The following is a 24,310-nucleotide window of genomic DNA, read 5'->3' on the forward strand; positions in this document are numbered from 1 at the left end:
TTTTCATCACCACAAATCTCACTGGGAGTTTGGCATAAATGCTTCTTGTCCTCTCCAAATACCTCACCATCTTCCCACAAGATAGCTGTTAAGGTTGCACTGGTTCACAGAATATATTCCTTACTTGACAGGGATTACAAAGGGAGTAAAACCTCAAGGGAGGGCAATATAGAGGGGCATCTGCAGAATGGGTCAAAAAAGTCAAGATGGCATCTGCACCTGCATGGTCAAATCTCTAACTTTTTTATGTACATAAAAGCAATGTAAACCTCCCAAATCATGGTTTGCTTAATCACTATTCATTGAAAAAGCTTTTTTACACGTACACACACACACACACACACACACACACACACACACACACCTTTTGCAGATGCCCCTGGCCATTTTGGATAGTTCTCATGCTGTGTTATTGGAACGTGCACTAGAGGAGTAAACTGTCAGGTAAAGGGGGCTGATCACTAGCATGTGTCAATCAGATCAATCCGAACAGAGTATTTGTGTTTGTCTCAGTCACTCCCCTGAATACAGCTAGTTTTTGACTTATGACCAGAACTTCCTTTGCTAAGCAAGATGGTTGTTAAGTGAGTTGCATCCAATTTTTTTTACCTTCTTTTGCCATTGTGAATAAACAGATCGATGCAGTTATGTGAATCTGGCTTCCCCCATTGACTTTGCTTATTGGAAGTCAGCTGGGAAAGTCACAAATAGCGGTTACATGATCCTGGGATGCTGCAACTGTTGTAAATGTCCAAGCCCCCAAATGTTGGTGCACGTGATCGTGGGATACTGCAATAGTCATAACTATGGCAACCAGTTATAAGTCACTTTTTTTCAGTGCCACTATAACTTCAAACAGTTGCTAAACGAATAGTTGTAAGCCAAGGATTACCTGTATTAGATTTCATCTCTAAGCTATAATATGACTTATTTGGTTTTGGTTTAATGTAATCTATTCCATATAGTCTATATATTGGAATTTATATTTTTAGCCATTGTGGCTTATTGAGCAGACTGTAGTTGAAGGTAATTAAGCTTTAAAATAATACACAAGTCCAGTGATTATAGTTCAGATCAATATATTATACGATATTTCATTATTTATTTGCTTGCTTCCTACCTTTTTTCAGAAGTTTAAGTGGTTAATACAGTATTTTTCCTGCTGGCTTCAACATCCCTGTGAAATAGAGAACAGGTGACTGTTTCAAAACCATTCATAAACAATATTTGGCTGAAATGGACCTAATTCTAGTTTTCCTAATTCTAGGCCAGGGACATCATCTGCAGCAGAATATTTGATGCCTCTTCTTGGCTTGACAATACAGGTAGTCCTCAACTTACAACAGTTCCATTTATTTATTTATTATTTTATTACATTTATATACCGCCCTTTCCCGAAGGACTCAGGGAGGTTTACAGGGTGATTAAAAAACCAAGATACAAAAGTTAAAAACAAATTTAAAAAAATTATATTTGTCCCTGCATAAATAAAACCCCAGTTAAAATAAGATTAATCCTCAGCCTGGGCCAGAGAGCTCGAAGAGCCAGGTCTTCAGGCCCCGGCGGAATGAACGGAGGTCGGGGGCAGTCCTCAGCTCCACTGGCAGCTGGTTCCAAAGGGCAGGCGCCCATTTAGTTACAAAGTTCAGTTACAAGAACACCGAAAAAGGTGACTTATGACCATTTTTCACAGTTATGATCTTTGAAACATCCTCATGATCATGTGATCAAAATTCAGATGCTTGGCAACTGGTTCATACTAATGACCGTTGCTGTGTCCCAGGGTCGTGTGATCCCCTTTTGCAACCCCCTGACAAGCAAAATCAATGGGGAAGCCAGATTCAGTTAACAATCTTCTTACTGACTTATCAGCTGTGGTGGTTCACTTAACAACTGTGGCAAGAAAGATCATAAAATGGGGCAAAACCTACTGAACAAATGTCTCACTTAACAACGGAAACATTGGGCTCAACTGTGGTTGTAAGTCGAGGACCACCTCTAATAATTTGGCAATAATGAGGCTTTTAAATTTTATTGTTCTTCAGGCTACGGTATCCCAAAGAGAGCCAGATAACAGAGCAGAAGTTGGTTTTTCTCCTTTTCTTACTACTTCTTGCTAGGAGTTTAAAGGGTTGCACTTTGTGGCAAAATGCCCTATGTGATTGGGGGCTGGGGCGGAAGAGCACAAATAATGTCATGGCCCTGTGACATCATGTAAATTATGCACATTACACATGTGCAATATTTGCAACATGTGAGTATGACCCAGCTGCTGCAAACTGTGTATAATTTGTGTCATTTGTTGATTTTTTGATAGCCATGAAAGGCATCTTACAACAACATGGGGTGTGATGTCTTTGTGACTTCTATTCGGTGCCTGTGATTGCTTGCATTTTTAATTCTAAGTTAACAGTTGTACCCCAGTTGCCTTATGTAAGGTTCCTGGAGTGAATTTACAGCCAGAAATAAGTCCCACCGAGTTCAGTGAAGCTTAATCTCAGTCAACTGTGCATGGGATTACAAATCATGCTCTGTAATCTTAAACATGGGTTTTTAGTAGCAGTTTGTTTGTTTTGGATTTCTCTGTGTTATAATGGCTCCTAAAGCAAAGGATAAGCAAAATAGAAAAATATTTACATATTTCATAAGGCTGCATACATTCTCTCCAGATAATTTTTTCCCCTTTGAAATCTCTCTTGACTGTGTGAGGGTTTGCGTGTCTGGATCAATTGCAAAATAGCTACATCTGAGCTCAGTCTTCCTCTGTGTGTGTGTGTGTGTGTGTGTGTGTGTGTGTGTGTGTGGAATGATACAACTAGTGCCTGCATTTCAAAGTTTATTGCTCCACTGTTACTCAACGTGTAACCAACAAAGAATTGCCATAAAATTATGTAATAAAATGGACCAAACCACTAGTCATAGGAAGTTTAGCTGGTGCGAAAATAGCCTATGTGTTCATTGCAAGAATTCTTTATGTTTTTAGAAGTTTAGTATTAAAACAGCTTGGCTGCATGTCTAAAAATGATACTAACGATAGAACATCTGGGAATGTGATTTTGAATTCTGGCATTTTATTTGACCAGAGGCAAAGAGACTGGGGCAAAAGGAAAAAATATACAGACTATGAGCAATCACGTACTATACACCACTTTCAACTTGCTGAAAAAAAATCTTTATTTTTCACCAGACAAATTATGAATGCAGCAGATTTCTGAGAGACATCAAATAACAGTAGAGGTTGGGAAGGGCAGTATGAAGGGTAGAGGTTGAGAACCAGAGGGTTACTTCATAGTAAGCTAATTGTCTGTAATTTGTAACCATGCTGTCTGGGAATTTTGTAAAGTGTTGTTCCAAGAGATCTGGAGAATACCAGGTTAGGGAAATTAATCTAGCTAGGTTCACACATTGCAGTACACCACCATTTATTAAGCAAGTGTTCTGTATCACATATCACAATGAGGTGCAAGCTATAGTGTACAGCCCACAATGGATAGGTTCAGACATTATACTATGGTATGAGGAAACTACTTGTCACTTTTACTACAAAGTATGAACCCATTTCTATTATTTCTGTGTGCTGCACGTTCCTCTATTGTACCCATTTCTATATGTGCCCTTCCTTCCTTCCTTCCTTCCTTCCTTCCTTCCTTCCTTCCTTCCTTCCTTCCTTCCTTCCTTCCTTCCTTCCTTCCTTCCTTTCTTTCTTTCTTTCTTTCTTTCTTTCTTTCTTTCTTTCTTTCTTTCTTTCTTTCTTTCTTTCTTTCTTTCTTTCTTTCTTTCTTTCTTTCTTTCTTTCTTTCTTTCTTTCTTTCTTTCTTTCTTTCTTTCTTTCTTTCTTTCTTTCTTTCTTTCTTTCTTTCTTTCTTTCTTTCTTTCTTTCTTTCTTTCTTTCTTTCTTTCTTTCTTTCTTTCTTTTCCTTCCATGAGTACAGGTAGACCTTGATTTTTGACCACAGTTGGCACCAGAATTTCCATGGTTAAGCAAGACAAGTGAGTCATGACCAATTTTATGACCTTTTGCCACTTTTTATGACCTTTTCTGACCTTTTGTTAAGAGAATCACTGCAGTTGTTAAGTGAATCTGGCTTCCCCCATTGACCTTGCTTGTCAGAAGCTGTCTGGGAAGGTTGCAAATGACAATCACATGACCCTGGGGTACGGCATGTAAATACAGGATGGTTACCAACTAATCACCTGAATTTGGATCACATGACTGTGGTAATGCTGAGACAGTTGTAAGTGCGAGGACCACTTTTTTCAATGTCCCTATAACTTTATGTCCGCTCCAAAGATGGCGGACGCGCTGGGGAGAGCTCCGTAGCCCCCAACAGTAAGGCGTCCCCCCAGGAGCCCCCCAGGGATGTCAATGGACCCCTGGGGTGGGGCCAGAATTTCGGGCAAATGAGCTGGGCAATTATGCCGCCCGCTGCCTCCCGAAACAGCTGCAGAGCTGCCGGGACATCCCCGCCCCGCCGCCTGGGCCGTTGGCAACCGTTATAAACGGGGCCAGCACCTCCGCCCTGCCTCCACCGCTTGTCAAACTGCCGGGCAAGGGCGGCGCCTCCGCGGATCAGCTGTGCGGCGGAGGCCCCGGCGGCAAGGATGGCAGCGGCTGCGGCGACGACTTTCAAGCCCCCAGGCTGGTCGTTGATCCAGGGAGCCTGGCAACGGCGGTGGCGGCGGCGGCGGGGCGTCTCCAGGCCCGCCCCTGGCCATCCAAGAGGGGCCGGAGGCTCTGCTCTGCCCCGGCCCCCTGACCGGCTCCCGGGTGACGGCGGCGTCTCCGGGCTATCAGCGGAGACGCCGCGGACCAGCTGGACCAGCTGGGTGGCGGAGGCGGAGGCATCTTCGGCGGCGCCGGAGGTGAGAGACCCGCCCCTGGACCACGACAGCCATCGCAGCCATCCAGGAGGGGCCGGAGGCTCTGCTCTGCCCCGGCCCCCTGACCGGCTCCCGGGGACGGCGGCGTCTCCGGGCTATCGACGGAGACGCCGCGGACCAGCTGGACCAGCTGGGTGGCGGAGGCGGCGTCATCTTCGGCGGCGTCGGCGGCGAGAGGCCCGCCCCTGGACCACGACAGCCCTGGACCACAACAGCCGTCGCAGCCATCCAGGAGGGGCCGGAGGCTCTGCTCTGCCCCTGACCGGCTCCCGGGTGGCGGCGGCATCTTCGGCGGTGAGAGCCCAGCGAGCCCTGGTCTGCGGTCTCCTCCGATGCCGATCACCGGGCAAGGGCGGCATCTCCGCAGATCTGCTATGCGGCGGTGACGCCGGCAACGAAACCAACAGCAGCAGCAGCGGGCAGCGGCGGCGTCTCCGAGGATCAGAGGAGGCGCCGCGGATCAGCTGGGCGGTGGAAGTGGCGGCAGCGAAGACGACGGCGGCCGGGACTGTTTCTCCAGGCCTAGTCGTTCGCCACCCAGGGGCCTTGACAGCGGCGGTAGCACTGACGGCGTGGCATCTCCGGCCCGCCCCCTGTACCGCTACGGCCGTTGCAACAATCCTGAGCGGGGCCGGAGCTGCTGTTTTTTGCCTCGGCTGCCTAATCTGCTCCCGGATGGCGGCGGCGTCTCCGAGTGATCAAGGAGACACCGCAGACCAGCTTTACATCGAGGCGAGGCATCTGCGGCCTACACCCCGAGCCACCTCCTCGAGACACCTGGATCGGAGACGGCAACAGCAGGGGCATGACACCAGGGACTCCCATACCTCTGGGAGGCCACGCTCCGGTCGGTCCCCAACCAGTAGGGGCCATGGAGCTGCGGCCGGGAACAACGCCCAGAGGATCAGGGAGGGAACTGTTTGGGCGGCTGAACCACCAGAGCTGACACCAATTAATGGATCCCTCAATCCTGCCTTCTGCCCACTCTCAACCATCCTTGCCCATTCTCTCCCCACAGGACATAACGGGCCTGGGTGCTAGCCACGGTGGCAGAGTGGCTGGCCTTACACCTGCAACCCCATAGAGGTGAGAGCTCTATGGGGTATGCTTCACCCAGAGTACGTTCTGGACCACCTCCGGAAGCAGAGACACAACCCATCGTGAGAGGATGAGGAGTGGCCTGCTTCTGGGGGTTCGCCCGGCCAAGTGGCAGTGGCAGGGCGACAATCCAGAAACGCACCTACCCGACTCGACCCTCCTGCAAATTCATCATCCAGGGGACAGCCTTCCCAGAACCACCTGTGACTATGCTCGTTCAATACTCTAGCATAGTACTGCACGCCCTCAGGGGTTCCCCACTCTCCTGGGTGCGACCCGCCTGCATCACATCCAATCTTGATGACGGGCCCAACCACTGGGCCTCTGAGAGATGGCCGGGCAGGGTCAGGGGCCTCCAGCATAAGCCCAACAAGAGGCCCCTGATTAAGTTCTTAGTTAAGTTTTTTGTGGGGTTAGGGAGGGGGGAGGGAGAAGACTATGGTTGCGCGGGAAAGGCACGCCTTCCAGCCACCATAACGCATGCCAGGCCCACGGCCGTTCGCGACGGCGTACAACAAGGACCAGTCGCCGATAACACCCAGTGGCGTACTGACATACGTCCCATCCCTAGGATGGTGGGGAATGGCAGAAGGTGCACAGACAGAGGGCCGTATCGTCACCGGGAGTGTCATCTCCGCTCTGTACAAGCGGTGAGACGCTCCGACCCTCTGTTCTCCCCCGGAGGACCCGGGAGCAAAGGTGCGCACCCTCCCATGCTAAGGCTGGTCTACCTGAATGCAAGGTCCGTAGCTAACAAAGCTCACCTCATTCGTGACCTAGTGGAGAGTGAGCATGCAGACCTGGCCTGCATCACAGAAACCTGGCTGGGCCCAGAGGGGGGTGTTCCTCTGGTTGACCTCTGCCCGCCAGGTTTCCAGGTACTGCACCAGCCTCGGGCTCATGGGAGGGGCGGGGGAGTGGCAGTTATCATCAGGGAATCCCTTAGCCCGCGAGAGACCACCGTCCCTCAGATGGTCGGGTGTGAGTCTCTCCTACTGAGATACGGCCCAGGGGCGCAGTTGGGCCTGCTGCTGGCGTACCTACCACCTAATCGTGCAGCGGCGGCCCTACCCGAGCTACTCGATGTCCTCTCAGGGTTGGTGGTGGAATTCCCAAGACTCATGGTCTTGGGTGACTTTAATCTACCGTCCCTGGGAGGATCGTCCGAACTGGCTCGGGAGTTCATGGCTTCCATGGCGGCCATGGACCTGTTGCAAATAATTTCTGGGCCGACTCATGAGAGAGGCCACAACCCAGACTTGGTGTTCTTGTCTGGACGGTGGCGTGATGATATCGGTGGGGGTGCCACAACTGTTATGCCCCTGTCATGGACCGATCACCACCTCCTGCGGCTAGACTTCCCCCTTGCCACCCCCCACCGTGGGTGCACGGTGCCAGTCAGATGGTACCGCCCTAGGCGCCTAATGGACCCCGATAAGTTCCAGGCAGCGCTTAGGGACACGCACGCACCCCCTGCCCACAGCTCGGCGGATGCCTTAGTGGAAGCCTGGGAAAAGGCAGCCACGGAGGCTCTGGACCGAGTTGTACCCTTGCGGCCTCTGACCCGGCGCAGATCCCAGCGAGCCCCATGGTTCACCGAGGAGCTCCGGGAGATGAAGCGTCGGAGACGGGGCCTAGAGAGCCGTTGGAGATCCAGTCGATCCGAATCCGACCGATTGCGACTAAGAATCCTCACCAGGTCTTATCTCGCTGCGATAAGGGTGGCAAAATCCAACTACTTTTCCACCCTCATCGCGTCCGCAGATAATCGCCCGGCTGCCTTGTTCAGGGTGACTCGCTCCCTACTAAACCAAGAGGTGAGGGAGGAACCCTTGCAGGGTCGAGCCGAGGAATTTGGTCAATATCTGCTGGATAAAATTGCTCGGATTCGAACTGGCCTGGACTCCAACTGGGCTGAGATGGAAGAACAAGACATGGACAGTCTTGTCGACGTCATCTGGGAAGAATTTGATCCTGTAACTCCTAAGGAAGTGGACAGGATTATGAGAAGGTTGAGCTCCTCCACTTGCTTACTGGACCCGTGCCCTTCCTGGCTGGCCTATGCAGCTCGAGAGGGGACACGAGGCTGGTTCCTAGCGGTCATCTCTGCTTCTCTGAGTGAGGGTCACTTCCCCACCGCCTTGAAGGAGGCGGTGGTGAGACCTCTCCTCAAGAAGCCCACCTTGGACCCATCCTCTTTGAATAACTTTTGTCCAGTCTCCAATCTTCGCTTCCTTGCGAAGGTTGTTGAGAGCGTGGTGGCGCACCAACTTCCTCAGATCCTGGATGAAGCGGTTTATCTAGACCCGTACCAATCGGGTTTCAGGCCGGGCTACAGCACGGAGACGGCATTGGTCGCTCTGATGAATGATCTCTGGAGAGCCCGGGACAGGGGCCATTCCTCTGTCCTAGTCTTATTAGACCTCTCGGCGGCTTTCGATACCATCGACCATGGTATCTTGCTGCGACGCCTCAGGGGACTGGGAGTGGGAGGCACGGTTCTGCGTTGGTTCTCCTCCTTTCTCCAGGGTCGCTCGCAGTCGGTGCTGACAGGGGGACAGAGGTCGACCCCGAGGCCTCTCGCTTGCGGAGTCCCTCAGGGGTCGGTCCTCTCGCCTCTCCTGTTCAACATCTACATGAAACCGCTGGGTGAGATCATTCGCAGTTTTGGAGTAGGGTACCATCAGTATGCTGATGACACCCAGCTTTTTAATCTCAACTCCAAACAATATCAGTGATGCCCTAGACGTGATGTCCCGCTGCCTGAAAGCGGTCCGGGAATGGATGGGGAGAAACAGGCTTCAACTGAACCCGGACAAGACTGAATGGCTGTACGTACCGGCAAGCCAGGATATTCAGAACGTCCCACTGCTTAACATTGGGGACAAGTTACTTCCACCTGTTGATAGGGCCCGCAACCTGGGTGTCCTCCTAGACTCGCAGCTCTCCCTGGAAGACCACATAGGAGCTGTGACCAAGGGGGCCTTCTCCCGGGTTCGACTAGTCCGCCAACTACGGCCTTATCTGGACCTGGATTCCTTACGTACAGTCACCCATGCCCTTGTGACCTCTCGCCTAGACTATTGTAACGCTCTCTACATGGGGCTGCCCTTGAGATCCACTCGGAAGCTTCAACTGGTGCAAAGTGCGGCGGCACGGACACTCTTGGGAGCCTCCCGATACTCCCATATCACACCTCTCCTCCGTGCGCTGCACTGGCTTCCGGTTGCCTTCCGTGTGAAGTTCAAGGTGCTAACAATGACATACAAAGCCCTACATGGCATGGGTCCGGACTACCTACGGGAGCACCTTCTGCCAATGTCAGCACCCCACCGTCCTGTGCGCTCCCACAGAGAGGGCCTCCTCAGGGTGCCACCGCTCAAGGAATGTCGGCTGGTGGCCCCCAGGGGGAGGGCATTCTCAGTGGGCGCGCCAGCCCTCTGGAACAGCTTACCAACCGAAATCCGGATGGCCCCTGACCTCCGTACCTTCCGTCGCGACTTAAAAACTTTCCTGTTCCAGCAGTCTGGACTGGCATGATAGCGTTAATTGGGGTCCCAGTTTGTTTTCATTAGTGTTTCTTATTATTTATTGTTCAATCTGTATACATTCCTTCCTCTGTACACCGCCCCGAGTCCCTCGGGAGAAGGGCGGTTTATAAAAACTAATAAATAAATAAATAAATAAATAAATAAACTTTGAATGGTCACCCTGCTAGGTTTTCCTTAACCTTTTCCAGAAAAATCAAAAATATAAATAAAGAATAAAGAATAAAAAATACATAAATAAAAAAACACCCCTCCTTCTGGCATTCTGACTAGATCTTAAAAATCTGCTGATAAATAGAAGATAACCAGCTAAGACTTAATCTAGGAAATCTATAGGTAGGATGTTTGTTGATCTTGGATAATGATGTTTCAGGCTTGTAATTTGGAAATGATCCTGGGCTCACTGCTGTCTGAAGTAACAGAAAGATTAGAACCTATTCCCAAAGCTGCTTTTTTTCACGAGGCAACTGGACTTTCTGGATTTTCTTTGAAGATCTTTTGTTTCTCATCCAAGAAGCTTCTTCAGCTCTGAGCTGAAGAAGCTTCTTGGATAAGAAGCAAAACATCTTTTAAAAAACAACAGTTGCCTGTTGCCTCGTGAAAAAATCACCTTTGGGACTATTATGACCTGGATGACTGAGAATCTCCATAGACATTAGAACCTATTAGAACTTTCTCAAGATCTGATAGGTCTAACATCCATGACTAGGGTTGTTTTTTTAAACTTTTTGTTAATTTTCCAATATTACAATTATATCTTTGAAAAGCAACTTGGTGTCCGAGTTACAATAATTCCATTACATACAAATATTATTAATACAAAACTATTACAGCCAAATTTTCAAAGTGGCCATTCTAAAGCTAATTATGATAGTAATTCATTACTGTATTACAGTATATGGCCTGGACAGAGGGGTTTTTAATTTAATTTTAATTTAATTTTAATTTAATTTTTAATTTTAATTTTAATTTGTTTAATTGTGGGCTAGTCTTATTTAATTCTATTTTAAAGTGTACTTATTTGTATTGTTTTAACTCGCCCTGTAAACCGCCCTGAGTCTTTCGGGAATAGGGCAGTATATAAAATCAATTAAATAAATAAATTAAATAAATAAATATTTCCTCTCTTGTTTCCCTTAATACATACTGTCTCTTGTTTAAATTAGTATTCTTCTTATTCTATCTATCGGCTGCTTAATAATTTTATATGTCTTATTTATTTTGACATTCCATCTTTTAGACCACCTAACATCCATGTCTAGGGTTGTTACCTGGGCTGCAAAACTCTGAACAACCACATGATGGCAGCAAGGAAATACAGAAGATTTTAGCCCTTCCTAATTATAAAGATTCCTTCAGTCCATTGAAAGATTTTACATACATAATAAATACAAAGGACATGTAGTAAAGTAAATGTGGAAAAAAGAAAAGGACAAGACACAAAAAAGAAACATAGATGCTATCTTTCTTTTTCAGATTTGTGCAGTCCCGATAGGATAGTCCTACTTATGATTTTGTAGTGGAATAGCTAGAAGAGACTTTGGTTTCAGATGCAGTTAGTGTTATGCTGCAATTTAAATAGGTCTTGCTTTGAAGACAACCTAGATGTTATATATCTAGCAAAAGACAGCTCATACTAATTTAGTGTTCCATTCTCAAATAACAAACCAACCTCCCACAAGAGGAGCTGTGCAAGAACACTATTCAGTTTGTAAGCCGCCCTGAGTCTTCGGAGAAGGGCGGGATATAAATGGAATTAAAATAAATAAATAAATAAAAAATACAAATACATTGCAGTAACCCACAACACCAGAAAAAGGAAATGGACCACTTATACATCTCCCAACAAAATAGATATCCACGCAACTTTATCAAAAATTACTTGTCCACTTGTCCCACTACAGTACAAGCAAAACAAGTTATGAAAAGGATAACACTGACATACAGTAAATAAAAAAACATCTCAGAAACAACCAGCAGACTATTACGACCACATGCTATCACTGTAGCACAAAAACCAACCAAAGCCATCCAAAACATTTTAAATAAATCAAAAGACCCAGTAGCCCAAGAAGAAAAAAACAACAGGAGTCATCTATAATGCATAGTGTAAGGACTGTAACAGCCACTATGCAGGACAGATAGGCAGAAGACTAGCAGAGCTCATCCATAAACACCAACTAGCAGTCAAAAGATGAGATGAAAACTCCTCAATCTGACAATACATGGACAATACATGGACAGAGTCAACCATAGTTTTAAATGGGAAACTCTGAGCGTCTTAACCCAAGCTAAATCCAAAAAACGCTAGGGAATTCCTGGAAGCTTGGCATTCAGACAAATCAGCCATCAATAGACATATAGAGACAAACCACATTTGCACACCATTCAAAAGAGGCAATAAAAAGCTAAGAAGGAAACAAAAAACATCAGCAGCTAACACCCAGATAAGCACGGATTAAAATCTGGCAAACAAGTAAAAAACAAACAAAACCCTAATCAAGGAACTACCAAGGAGAAAATACACCCGCAACACTGGCAGGACAAGTGACTGTATACAGTATAAGGTGAGAGCAAACCCTATGCTTACTTGAACCGATGAGTTTACCTAATTGGATAATGAAACATCTCTAAGCAAACAACTAAGCTCAGAGGGCACCAGGGACTCCACAATTCAATTCTGAGCTACGTATATGCTCTTTTGTTATATATGGCTGCCTAATTGCTGATGTGAGTCAGAAGAGCGAAAAACCTTGTCCTTTGTATCAAGATGTTTCCAAGCTAGTTCAAAGCTCTGCTTCTAATGGCTTGGGAACAGGTTATCTGAAAGATCAATTTTACCCATCATATCCTGGCTATACGCTGATGGTAAGTCACTGTCTACTACTAAGATGACCTCATAAGAGACATGGTGTTTTTGGTGGTGATCCCAAAATATGGAATTTATGCCTTTCCCCTTCAGTCCTATTTCGTAGTCTTATCATTGCTGTCTTTAATTAAAACCACAAATAATTGATACACACAGGCCACTTTTTCCAGTTAAAATGCACAGGTTTTCTTATACTATTCACTGCATCTTTTATATTATTTTTCTTATTTTGTATGTTGATCTGTGATGGCGCGGCTCTTAGGTCTATTTAGGTCTATATGCTACTTTAATAATAACTTCTAGCATTAATAAAATGCTTCTGCTACCACTTATATTATTGCAACTGCTAATAATATGAATCTTGATCTCATTTGCGCTATCATAAAACTTCAACTCATTTTTTTTTCTTTCACAGAGGACACACAGTAAAAAGCATTCATGCATCTGAATACTGAAAAATTTTAAGCAGTTAATAATTGAGTTATGCAAGCTCCAACCACAGTAATGTAAAAAAACTGGCATTTGGGCTCTTAGAAAAGCCTCATGCAGATCTCCAGTATCCTTGCAGACAATGAAAAAAAAATGACATCAACTCCCATTTGCCATCTTGCATTATTCTATAACTTTCTGCAGCCATAATTCTGGCATTAATCACGGAAGTGCACAATGGGCCTGTTAGCTTCTTCTCCCTCTAAGTTATAGCACAAATACTTTCCTTCTTTTAGTGTTATCCATAACCCTGGTTGAGGTATCCAAACTGACTTCAAAATCTGGTTTCCTATCTTGGTTAAAATAGCAGCACTGGGTAGTATTGATGTACAGGCACTGGTGAAACTGAATGAGAGATGGGACGAGGTCTCTAGCTGCTACAGATGTTACAGATGATATTTGGGGGGCAGTCGCAAAAAGAAGGGGCAACCTATTTTCCAAAGCACCAGAAGGCAAGACAAGAAACAATGGATGAAAACTAATCAGGTAGAGAATCAACCTAGAACTAAGGAGAAATTTCCTAACAGTGAGAACAATCAACCAGTAGAACAGCTTGCCTTCAGAAGTTATGGGTGCTCCATCAATGGAGGCTTTTAAGAAAAGACTGGACAGCCACTTGTCTGGAATGGTATATAGGATCTCCTGCTTGAGCAGGATGTTTGGTCTAGAACACCTCCAAACTTCCTTCCAACTCTGTTATTCTGTTCTGTTCTGCTACCTGATCTTGAAATGATGAAATTAGCAGCATGATGTTTGTACCACACCTGCCACATAAATCTTTACCATTTACCCTACCTCAGTCAAAACTACTTCACATACTGTATTTATTGTGCTAGCGATAAAACAAAAAACTGTTATATAAGCTGCTTAGAGGTCCTGGACAACAGGTAAGGTATAATGTAAATCTAACAAATACTGGTAATAACTACCTATTTTTTAAAGTAAACCCAGTGATTCTGATTTTGTAAAGCTCAATTTATGTTAACCTAGCTGATCTGATATAATCAGTAAAGCATGTTTCAAATCATAGCTTAGTGCAATCTGGGAGACAAGCCAATATTTCTTGTGGTTATATTTTTATTAGTTATATGACTAAAGTTATCAAGCAAACAGATCTGTGCTTTCAATATATATACCTAGTGAACAGACTCAGTTTAGACTAGCGTTCACCAATATGGTGAATGTGAATTTAGAATTTGGAGAATCATAATCCTCACAGTGGAAAACACTAGAATGGGAAATCTGATGTAGGAATTCAGTATACATTATCAATGAAATGATATATACTCAAATTCTATGACAGTTGCTAGATGACCCTGGGACAATCAATTATTGAATGCACACACTATATAAAGCTAATCATTGTGATTTGTAAAAGTGATTTATTTAGTATTTTTTGTCAATCCAGCAAACTATGGTTTACTTAATATAGTTAGCAAGCAATGGTTTAGCAAGGGATATGGTGCCAATTGCTGTCTTTCAGCTTCAGTACCCTTCCTTGTATCGGGAATTCTCATATCACTGTCCTGAATGCATTAGAGAAAGAATTAAATCTTGGTTTGAAAAAAAATGAAAGACTTTGTAACTGTGTATAGGATTGTGCTCTGGAATGGCCTTTCTAGTTTCCAAAACTGCTATTTGGGCAACGCTCCATTCTGTTTAGTCTTGGGAATGTTTGGTCCTGGGAAAAGGTAAATAGCATTGATTCAAATATGCTGAAGCAGAATTTAAGCTATTTAGAGAGCACTGTGAATATACACAGAATAAATCAAACAGAAAGCCCTAGTAAGAGAGGAAGCTGTTATTCATGGCATTGTTTTCACATTTCTCTCATCAGAAAAAATGGTCGGTAACATGCAGATTGGCAATACAGCGACAATAAAAAAATATATCTGAAGCATAGGGGATATTTCTAAGTAACCCAGAATTAGGAATTGCTGTAAATAGTCCACATTTTCTGTCCTCTTAGATCTTTTCCAGACATTGTCTTATTGCCTGATTATTTATACTTTGACTATTTTATCACTATTTTTCATTCTACAATATTTAATTTCCAAAATTGGGAGAAATGGTTACACAAAGTGATGTTTAAGCAAGGAGAACCTTCTCTTCGTTTCTTAATTTCCCATTTCGGCCCAAAGATCTGCTAGACTGCATAGGAAATCAGCAAGTAACCTTATTTGTTACTGATTCATGGAAGATGATTCTCCTCAAGGAAAGCCCAGGATATTTCTCTAGGATTTTCTAGCACTTTGACCCTAGCTGTGGTCTTCTGTGATCTCAGGACATTGTATATGTTTCAAAGTTATGCCTGGCTTACTGGCTCAGCTGTAGTGTATCTGAAACACCAGCAAAGTTATTCTTTGAAATTTTATGGTTCTGTGGATTTGTGGGTGGTCCATTTCTACACTGGAAGAAGCTCTTGCTTCATTCTACTTTTTAACTCCTAGTTTTTTAGTTGTTTTTCAATGGAAAAGCTGGTTTGAAGCTCTTCCTCATGGGAGCATCTTCAAAATTCCTCCCAAACCTAAACTACCTATATGTGGGATGAGGTTCCACCAATTTTGCAGACGTCCATGTCTCCCAAATGTTTATTGGGGCTCTTTGTCACCAACGTGCTGCCAAAAAGCCCATAAAAGGCATAAATTGTATACTTCATGTCTGAGACAGTCAGATAGTACATTTAAAATATTAAATATCTTACAGCTCATCCTGTTTTGCATGTCTATGGAAGCCTGCACATTTCTCACTGTGCTGTCACACTGAAGTTATGCACTTATGTCCTTATTGTTTCAATAACCAAAATAGATGTTGCTCATAAACATTTGCAAACATTGCTGGTCTTGGCGACCTGCTACTTTATTTAATTAATTGCCCACCCAATTATATGTAAAAAAAAAAATCAAGATGGCAGCTACAAAGTTTCCACAAGTTTTTAATGTGAATTGATGCTTATAAAAGGGGGGGGATAACTGCCTAGTCACCCCTGTCTCCAAGCAACTGCACTTTTAAAATCATAAGATTTTCTAATATTTTCTACTTCATGGCATACAGAGTAGTGTCTTCTAATTCCAGCTTTTAAAAATTATCCCTCCCACTCCTGTCTTAGAAATACCTTGAAATGCTGTTTGGCTTTTATGGTGGACATATTTAAAATGTCATTATTTTCACTGAGGACTAGATATTATTATTCCACTGAAGTTTACTTGCAAGATTTATGTTTCCTTTTCCTATCAAGGATGTGACCCTTTGCTCTGAGAGATTTCCATGATACTGGAGATAGGCAGAAAGTAAACGTCCTGCTTTCGTTTTAGCAACTTATGATCAGATGCAAGAAGGGACAGTAGACAGACTATGCAGAAAGCTTTTGCTTGGGATGTGCAGAACATTGTATTACCTGTTGTATGAAATTTCTTTTAGAAGTTCCATTTTGATATCTCAGTTTAAAAAAAACAACCAAGAAAATAATAAGGGGAATAAATATCATACTGTGGAAAGACGATGTAATAAGTCAGTCCAGATAGTACTGCATGAGATGAGTTAAGCTTTTTAACCCAAACTGAATTCTTTTCTGAATTTTATTCATGTGGTCAGAAAGAAAATAAAAAGGGACAAACTCTTGAGTTACATCTGTGATTTAAGATATTTTATTTTGGTTTGTTCACTAGCATCTGGGGATGTAATTTTTTTTATTATTACATTTATATCCCGCCCTTCTCCGAAGACTCAGGGCGGCTTACAAGCTTAGCAGTAGCCTTCATTCTATGTATATGCCTGCTTGTTAGGGCTTTCACACCCCCCCCCCAAGCGGCATTATTACAAAGTCAGCTTATTGCCCCCAACAATCTGGGTCCTCATTTTACCTACCTTGGAAGGATGGAAGGCTGAGTCAACCTTGAGCCTGGTGGGACTCGAACCTGCACTGATTGCAGGCAGCTGGTGTTACTTAAGGAGGCATTAGCCCACTGCTCCACCAAGGCTCATTTTAAAAATGGGACAGCTATGTTTGCTGAGGAACTCTAAGATCTACAGTTCCAACACATGTGAAAGACTGGGTTAGGGCTAAGGTTAGGGTTAGAACAGAATGCCCTGTTTTATGTTCATTCATTCATTCTCATTTCTTCTAGCCTATCTTCTTGTCTATCCACTGCAGGATGAAGGCCTCTTCTGCATGATTCCAACCAATATGGTCTTGAGCTTTGTTTTGCCAGTTGGGCCCGCAGTACTTGCTGATATTGTCAATCCATCTTGTTTTAGGTTTTTTTTAATGAATGTTTTTTATCGAGTGGAATCCATTTGATCAGTGTGTGCTATCTGTTCTAACATATGCCAGTGAAACATGGACACTAACCTCATAATAGATACAAAAGCTATGAGTGGTGCAAAGAGCCATGGAAAGATACATGCTCAGCATCACAAGGCAAGATAGAAAGACCTGCACATGGACGAGAAAATAAATAAAAGTATACAGTATCATCAAGAGAGTAAAAGAATTAAAATGGAAATTGGCTGGTCACATAGCAAGAAGAACTGATGGCAGGTGGACCAAGGGAGTAATAGAATGGATTCCACTTGATTCTATGTTTATATATTTGTGTAAATAAGAGTACAAGCATCTCAGTAGATGGCAGTATCTGACAACTTTGCCTGGCTGAGAAACACCTGGTCAGAATATGGAAGGGATACCATCAGGGAATTCCAGGATTAGGCTAGAATTCTGGGGAAAAATATTGGCCAACCAGCAAATCACATAGATATATCCTTACAGATTCTAGACATTGAGGAGTCTTTATTTTTATGTTTGTATGCAATATAGTCTAGATTCTTCAGTCAAAATACAGCTGAAAGGGACTTTGGAGGTCTTTTAGTCCAACTCCCGCTCAAGCAGGAGACCCTATACCATTTCAGATAGGTGGTTTATTTTATTTTATTTTTTATTTATTTTAATTAAATTTTTATACCGCCCTTCTCCCGAAGGACTCAGGGCGGTGAACAGGGCATATCTTAAAACTACAAAAGTACAAAAGTTAAAAAAGAATTAAATTATTGCCCACATTGTTTAGTCTTTTCTTAAAAACCTCCAATGATAAAGCATCTACAACTTCTGAAGGCAAGCTGTTCCACTGGTTAATTGTCCTTACTGTCAGGAAGTTTCTCCTTAATTCCAAGTTGCTTCTCTCCTTGATTAGTTTCCATCCATTGTTTCTTGTCCTGCCTTCTGGTGCTTTGGAAAATAAGTTGAACCCCCCTTCTTTGTGGCAGCTCCTCAAATACTGGAATACTGCTATCATGTCACCCCTAGTCCTTCTTTTCTCTAGACTGGCCATACCTAATTCCTGTATGTTTTTTCTCAAGACCCTTAATCATCTTAGTTGCTCTTCTTTGCACTTTTTCCAAAGTCTCAACATCTTTTTTGTGATGTGGTGACCAAAACTGGATACAGTATTCCAGGTCTGGTCTTACTAAGGATTTACAAAACACTACTAATTCACATGATTTTATACAACTAGGCATAGAATTAGTTTTTTTTTGTTTTAGCTTTTTTGGCTGCTGTTGCACACTGATGCCTCATGTTTAAGTGATCATCCACTAGGACCCAAAGTTCCTCTCACAGTTACTGTTTTTGAGCCAGGTTTTGCCTAATCTGTATTTGTAACTTTGGTTTTTCCTGCCTACTTGTAAAACCTTGCTTTTGTCCACATTAAATTTCATTTTGTTGGATAGGCCCCGTTTTGTTGGATAGGTCCCATTGTTTTGGATCCTGAGCTTGTCTTCTGGGGTGTTGGCTATTCTTGCCAGCTTAGTGTCATCTGCAGATTTGATGAGTTCCCCTTCTATTTCATCATCTAAGTCATTTATGAAGATATTGAAGAGTAATAGGCCTAAGATAGAATCTTGTTGTAGCCCACTGCTTACTTCCCTCCATGTAGATGTAGTACTATTAAGGACTACTTGTTGAGTACAGTTTGTCAGCCAGTTACAAATCCATCCAGTAGTGATGCTGTCTATCCCACATTTTTCTAGTTTACCAAGAAGCATGTTGTGGTCAACTTTGTCAAATGCCTTGCTGAAGTCTAAGTATACTATGTCCACAGCATTTCACTGGTCTGCTAATGTAGTGACTTTGTCAAATAATGAAATAAGATTGGTTTGGCATGATCTGTTTTTTAAAAAAAACCCATGCTGGCTACTAGTTATGACTTTATTTGTTTTTAGATGTTCACAGATCTGTTTTTTGATTATTTTTCTAGTATTTTCCCAGGTATTAATATTAGGTTGATTTGTCTGTAGTTTCCTGGGTCTGGTGTTTTTATTTCTTCTATTTTTTGAAGATGAGAACCACATCAACTCTTTTCCAGTCCTCTGGTAATTCCCAGGTGTGCCAGGATTTTTAAAAGAAATGGTACAATGATTCTGAGATAACATCTGCTAGCTCCTTCAGAACTCTGGGATGTAATCCATCAGGTCCTGGTGATTTATATTTGTTAAGGTCAGACATGTTCTTGGTCTGTACTATCTCTGGAGAGCTACTCAGATGAAGATACTTTTTAACTCAGTTCCAGAAGAAACAAGAGACACCATAATCATAATAATCGAAAGCATAGGTGGGTGACCAAAGGCTGCAATTAACATGGGAATGGTAATAAGTCCAAACATTCAGATAAGGACAGGCTTAGATTTATGGGGAGAGTTGTTGCAGTTTTCTTTGTTTTTATATACTATAATATGTCAGTTTTAGGGTTCAGTATGTTTCCTGATTCACAGTAGCAAGAAATCCTACTTTCACCCTTTAGCATCCAGTCAATTGCCAGTTGTGCAGCTACCACTGCTGTCACTTCAAATTTTGACTAAATCATCTTGCACAGTGCCCATTTCAGGCAGACTGTCTATCACCTCATATTTCAATATGATGGAAGCTAGTCCTACTGCTTTTGGGATAGACAGAGTTGTTTATTGGGACCCTGGACTTGTGCCCTGAAGTCTTGCCCTGATGGCGCCACTATGTATAATGAGGCAAAAATAGGCTGCAATTCAAGCTGATCTTTATCTGGTGGTCAAGGCCGGTGTCTCAGTTGGCCAAGGATGGCTCATCTCCCTATTATTAAGAAGGAAAGGAATGTTTCCTGTTCTGTCTTGAGGGCATCTAGGGCATGGGTATCAAACTCGCCACGTCATGTGACGTGTCACAATGTATCATGACTTTTTTTGCATTGCCGGAGCTAGGGTGGGTGCGGCCTCCATATAATGCAACTGGCCTGTGGGCCAGCAGTTTGACACTCCTGATCTAGGGTGTTTCTTCATGCAAGCAATTCAACTTTTTCTGAAGCATCAATTGACTGGCTTTCATCTTTCTCGGTATTCCATCTGCAAGAAGAAAGCTTTATCTCTGCTTTATCCTGAAAAGCAATCATATGATAACATCATTCACCAGTTTCTTCTTTGTCCAATGCTGTGATTTGAAAGGCCCAATCTATTATCCTTAGAAAACTATGTTTCATAAATCATTAAAAGAGGTTCCTCCGTATATCCTCCCAAGACTGAAGTATGATGATGATGTTGTTAATTGCAAAGTCGTGTCCAACCCATCGTGACCCCATGGACAATGTTCCTCCAGGCCTTCCTGTCCTCTTATCATCTTCTGGAGTCCATTTAAGCTCATGCCTACTGCTTCAGTGACTCCATCCAGCCACCTCATTCCCTGTCATCCTCATCTTCTCTTGCCCTCAAACTTTCCCAGCATTAGGCTCTTATCCAGTGAGTCCTTCCTTCTCATTAGGTGGCCAAAGTATTTGAGTTTCAACTTCAGGATCTGGCCTTCTAAAGGGCAGTCAGGGTTGATTTCCTCTAGGACTGACCAGTTTGATTGCCTTGCAGTCCAAGGGACTCACAGGAGTCTTCTCCAGTACCATAGTTCAAAGGCCTCAATTCTTTGGCACTCAGCCTTTCTTATGGTCCAACTTTCATAGCCATACATTGAAACTGGGAAGACCATAGTCTTGACTATACACACTTTTGTTGGCAGGGTGATGTCTCTGCTTTTTAATGTGCTGTCTAGATTTGCCATGGCTTCCCTCCCCAGGAGCAAGCGTCTTTTAATTTCTTGGCTGCAGTCCCCATCTGTGGTGATCTTGGAGCCCAGGAAATGATGATGAGAACAAGAATGCCTAATGGGAATAGAGTGTTATATTGGTGCCAAAAAAGCTAGACAGCCTGCCTCCCCTGCCCCATCCCCATGGGACGTGGGGACTTGGACTCAGCAATGGGTTATCTGAAAAAGTGTCTTCACATAGGCTGGCCTTCCAAATTCTCCAGTCTTTGGGGTGTCACTGGGTCTTTAGTAAGTTATTGTAACCTAAAATGCATCTGCTTTGCCTTCAAAGAGCCTCCTCATTCATGAACTTTAAGCCAAAATGAGGTGATGCTGGTTAAACAGAAATAGCAGGTTCTAAATAGCTGGCCTATTAAAGCATCTTCATTCAGAATAGTCAGGGATAAGAACTGTCATATGATCATTCCCTTGGTGTGAAAGCCTAAGTGAGAAGAATGACCTTCAATGTTGCCTACATGAGCCTTGATTTAGATGTCTTACATGTAAATCTAGGAATAGGCTTGTTGTGTGAGCACTTATATGTTTAGTTACCTCAAGACTTGTAAATGATAATTTGGGAGTAGGTCCCAATGAATTAAGTGGGACTTAATCTTAATAGATAGACATAGAATCATGCAGTAAGCACACTCTTTTTCTCCACTGTCATTAACTGATTTCCTTAGAAGTGTTTAGCTACTTGTGAATCAAACGGGTTACTGTTCCTTGCCTGTAGTGGCAAAAGTTAGTTCTATAACAATTCCCTACTTATTATTAATGTTCTTCAGGCTATCTCCACAATATGCCTTTCTTTAATTAACCCTCACACCTGGGAGGTATCATAGGCCAAGGCAGGAGTGGGCAACTATGGCAACTCTACATCCTATGGACTTCAGTTCCCAGAATTCCTTAGCTGGCTGGCTCAGGAAATCTGGGAGTTGACATCCACAGGTCATAAGATTGCCATAGTTGCCCATCTCTGGGCCAAGACATGAAAAGTGATTGATCCCAATGATAGCAAATAGGAGCAGCAAGCTGATTTTGGTTGATCTGGAAAAAAACTAAGTAGGATCATATCTGATTGAATGAGAGACCAGGAAATTTAGGATTGTATGCTAGACAGGGAAAAAAATCCTGGACAATATCAATGGCATTTCCATTAGTACCACCTCCATCATACCAAAACAATAATACCAGTTCCAAGAAGACTATATGAAGTCACCAGGATTTGAATTTGACTGAAGAGAGACTTTATAACTTTGTTATTGGCACCACTTGGTGGATCAGGAACTATGGAGTTAATTAGACACAAAGAAACATATGAATTAGGCTTGGTTTTCATCCTTTTCAGAGGAATATTCATTCAAATCCTCATCCCTTCTTATACACTAGAACAGTTAATGATGGATAAATAGTGTGATTAGAATTGTATAGAATCAGAACTCTAAGGACCATTTCTTTATTAAATAGGTGTAAAAACCTTATCAGTAAATTAGGAGATGCTATATATTATGAAATCCTAGCGTGAGCCTAGTGAATGGACCCTCAGATAACGCCTGCTTCCTAAACTACGGGTTAAGTTAGAATGGCTCTTATAAAAAAAGATGGATAGCAAACTAGGTTAATGTACATATGAATGTGTGAATGTGTTTGCTCATATCTTGTTCCAGTAAAACAATTTTGTTATTTTTGCTTTATTGCCTATTGTTTTGCTCATTTTTTGAAAAAGGTTGTAGGTTTAATTGATTTCTGAAATAAGCAGCTGTAAGGAGCTGGATTTATATAGCATACTAAGCTACAATTTCTTTTTAAAATTTGGTTCTTGAGTAAGCCACAAATGACTAGCTTCCCACAATACACAAAGCCATTAATTATGGTTTACTATGCCAGATTCAAATAGGATAGAAGATATGCTGCCCTTCTGCCCACAATTATTTATCCTGTAAAACAACCAGTCCAGGGAAGTGGCAACTTTCTAGTTCCTGCTGATAAACCAGTTGAGATCTAGTGTGGTACTGGGATGTAGGTTCTTTGTGATGAAGCTCCTGGGGTGTGTTGGTGCCCTTCACAGTGTTGTTCTATGTTGGAGAAAACAATAGGCACTATTTTGATGTCGTTGGAAGAAAGATGTGATAATAATATAAGAAAGTCACAAAGGGATAGCGCACTGAAGTTTATCTCTGCTATTTCTTAGTCAAATTTGATTGTCCTTTGAAACTTTTATTGTCCATAACAGAGTTCTCCAACCTTTCCGGGCTCACGGCCCGGAGGGGAGAGCAACTTTCAAATTACTGCATGCACGCAAATGGAGCCACACCCACTGGCGCAGTACTAGCAGCCACGTTCACACATGTGGCATGCGCTGGTGCCATGTGCATGCATGAACGGCCACCCGCCCCCCACAATGGCTAGCACCCATTCACGCATGTGCACACTCTGTACTAGCAGCTCATTCACGCATGCACAAACAGGGCATGCACGCACAAACAGGGCTGTGGGAACTAGTGCGAGTGGGAGGGAATGTGCCCTGGCCAAGAGCCTGCAGCCTGGTATTGGGCGGTGGCCCATAGGTTGGGGACCCCTGGTCTATAGACCTGGAAAGTGCAGTGAATTATTTTAATCCATATTCTCAGATGATGGAGAAAATATACAAAAAGCCGTTGTGTTCCATTTCTTCTTACATTAGAACACAGAGCCCTCTAGTAAAGTTGAATGGTGGAAGAGATGAAAGGAAGCATTTTTGCATACGACTGTGTGTACCATCTACAGAATCAGAATTAACATGAGCCTGAATAGAAGAAATTAGAAGGTTGTATGATACTGATCTTTAGAATGATCCAGCAAGGCTGTAGAGTGGTAATGATTCTTTCCTTTATAATGAAAAAGGGATAAAGAATTGTATAAATAAAAAAAAATCAGTGGTAATCCTTTATCAATTAGACAGCCCCTATTCTTCCATTATCTCTGCTCTCCTTAATCATATTTTTTTTCATTTGTCATCACAAAATTCTTGTCATTGCCAATCATGTTGTCATTAATGCTTCTGGTTGCATTCCTTAGTTGTTCACCCATTGCTCTTTAGAGATTCTTTCAATAAACCCTAGAAGTTAGTTTATCCTATTGTTCAACAATCATTTGCACTTGAGGGCAAAGTTCCTGATCTTTTCCTATCCTTCACACTTACTCTTCCTTTGTTGTTCTGTCTGCTGTTATGGCAGCCTCAGTTGGCAGACTTTTTGTCTCCTCTGCTGTCACACCAAGATCCACCCAGTGTTTTTATATCTATGAGAAAAAGCTCGGCAATTCAATGGCCTAGTGGGTTCATCTAACTCAGCAGGC

The sequence above is a fragment of the Vipera berus genome (genome assembly GCF_964194415.1).
Source record: "Vipera berus genome assembly, chromosome: 2".
Lineage (NCBI taxonomy): Eukaryota > Metazoa > Chordata > Lepidosauria > Squamata > Viperidae > Vipera > Vipera berus.